Below are 2,498 nucleotides of genomic sequence, written 5' to 3'. Positions count from 1 at the left end.
TATGCAGGAGAGTGGTGAAAAGCAGGAGGTTGACAAAAATGGCCCAGTTGCTGTAGCTCTCTTGGGCCCATTGCCCAGACAACATTCAGGCCTCCGCAAGGTCTCGCTGACTTTGCCTTTCCTCACACCTCCTCACATTGTTACCACAAGTCTCCAATCACCAAAGAAATTCTGGGTCTGGCCTCCCCGTAGTTTTATGCTCTCACACTAGCATACACTTGGCCTTCCGCATGTCATCACAAATTGTAGATTCATGCTTCTCACTCACTGTATAGTGGCCCCGTCTGCCCCCTGGGTTCTGCCACAGGTGAGCCAGTGTTCACATCCCATCTCTCCTCCAAAGTGCCTGTCATCTGTCTTTAAGGCTGTTTGTTTGGATTTCAACCCCAGCTTTTTGGTATGTTAAGGAAAAGTTATAATTTTGAGAAAAATCCAGTGTTTTCCTGCAGTTAGGGTAAGAATGACACTCCTTATAGCTTTCTGCCTCTGAGCAGAAGGCAAAACTAACCTCTAAGGCAGTTTTAGGATGATGCTTGAGGGACTTACTCCAAGGTGGTCACCACCCAAGAAGTAGTCCAGGCTACAGAGGCTACAGACCAGCTGCTGGAGGAGGTAGCCTTGGGGAGGGCCTGGGAGAGTACTGCGCATATTGAAGGTGTCACAGCCCTGTGGAATGGTCAGTAAGGCCGTGCAGCAGTGCCACAGGGTCACCATGGCACCTCTCTCTCCCTCCCACCTCACTCCAGGGACACACTCAGCCTGTGTCACCTCCACCTCCATGGGTAGCTCCACACTGAAAAGAGGGGTGCTCTACTCGGACCATCCCAAATCCAGCTGTTGGAAGTTGTTGAGGACCCAGAGAGATGGTGCAGACCTAGGGCCCCCTCAACAGCTCCCAGAACTCAGCCTGCTGCTTCCTGCTTGCCCAGAGGCCCAGCCATCCCCAGTAGAGCACCTTTCTGCTCATGGTGCAGTCACTCTAAGGAAAAAACCCAAAACAAACCCATTGCCTTTGACTCCAACTCATGGGGACCTCATTTGTTACAGAGTAGGCCCAAGGTCTACAAGGTTTTCTTGACTGTAATATTTACGGAAGCAGATCACCACGCCATTCTTCTTTCTTCAGCAGCACTGCTGGGTGGGTTTGAACTGCCAACCTTTCAGTTAGTAGTCAAACACAAACCATTTGCACCATCCAGGGACCTCATTCTCTCTAAGGAGGAAAGTTTAATCTCCAGACCAAGACACAGACACTGGCTTCATCTCCAAAACATTTATTCCCCAAATTGAGGCAATCAGTACAAAATTCTCCATCCCACCAGACAATTCTTCAGCCTCCACAATAAGAAGCCTCTTTGAGCTATAAGTGCCTTCTGTAGAATGCCCATGTAGAGTACCCAGTTGGCCCTCTGTTCATAGCTCAATGTGCTCTGTCTGCGCTGGCTTCTCTGCTGCCTTCTTGGCCAGGACCTCAGTCCAGAAAGCCACCTCCTTGTCTTTCAGCTTCTGGGCTGCCTTAGTGGTGATGCCAATCTCCAAGTACCCTTCCTTCTGGTCATATGCTGGCCAATGGGGCAGCCCCTCTCCATTGGGGTCCCTGGGAACAGAATCAAATAGAAATTCCCAAAGTTACAGTGTGGACTGAAGCAACCTTCTGAAACATGCAGGGATCCATTGGCTTCATCTCTGCCAAGAGGCTCACTTGCCTCCAAGACAGGGAGCTCACCATCTCTGGGGGGAGCTTGTTCCCTTTTAAAAAGCTCCCATTGTTAGAGTACTTTGGTCATAGAGTCAAGAGCTTTACCACTTAAACTTCCCAAATAGGTATGCCCTGCTACCCTGTCCCCGACTCTGCTCCTCTCTGCCACCAATCTCACCCATTCCGAGCAAAGTTGGCCCACAGTTTCATCACCGTCTTGCTGAGTTTGACCTCCTCTTCTGTGCCACTCTCTGTGGAGAAGGGAAAAGAAAAAAAGCCTTTGATACTCAAAGTATGCTTCATGGACCAGCAGCATCAGAATGTTGGTCCTTATCCCAGACCTACTAATAGAAAATCTGCATTTTAACAAGATCCTGGGTAATTTGTGTGCACTTCAGGTTTGAGAATTACTGATCTGGGAGTCAGTGATGGGCCTGTAGTCAATCTGTGAGCTGGCTGCATTTATCTTTTTGTGCCCACTTGACCCTCCTTCCCCTTCAGAATCACAATGTCACACCCCATAGCTTCCTTCACAGCAGCTCCAACTCCAAGACTGCTCTCCCTTGGGTATTTTCTCAATCTCCTTCACCCACCCCCATTTTGATAGTCTGAAAAAAACAGAGCTGAAATGGTCCTATTGGGTTATACAACCGGGAGATGCCCAGAGGCATTGGTGTGTCAGAGAGAACCAAAAGGTGGGTCACAAGTTATCTGTAATACATAGTAGTTAGGTATTGTAGACATTGGTAGAGGATTTTCTTTCAAATATTGTGTTATTAAATAGATCAAATTTTAAAAG

The 2,498-nt window shown here is 48.4% G+C and overlaps 1 long non-coding RNA gene across 1 annotated transcript; it reads right to left on the bottom strand.

Annotated features, from left to right (window-relative positions):
- Nucleotides 1-1,258: 1,258 nt before the first annotated feature.
- LOC135228374 (uncharacterized) lies at nt 1,259-1,913 on the bottom strand. Its single transcript, XR_010318893.1, has 2 exons — nt 1,878-1,913; nt 1,259-1,597 (listed from the first exon to the last, which is right to left on the bottom strand). It is a non-coding gene; the product is annotated as an uncharacterized LOC135228374 (long non-coding RNA).
- Between the last annotated feature and the right edge of the window lie 585 nt (nt 1,914-2,498).

Source organism: Loxodonta africana, chromosome 21 (genome assembly GCF_030014295.1).
Source record: "Loxodonta africana isolate mLoxAfr1 chromosome 21, mLoxAfr1.hap2, whole genome shotgun sequence".
Classification (NCBI taxonomy): domain Eukaryota; kingdom Metazoa; phylum Chordata; class Mammalia; order Proboscidea; family Elephantidae; genus Loxodonta; species Loxodonta africana.
Note: the sequence above shows the minus strand (reverse complement) of the source record. Positions and strands in the feature narration are given on the sequence as shown.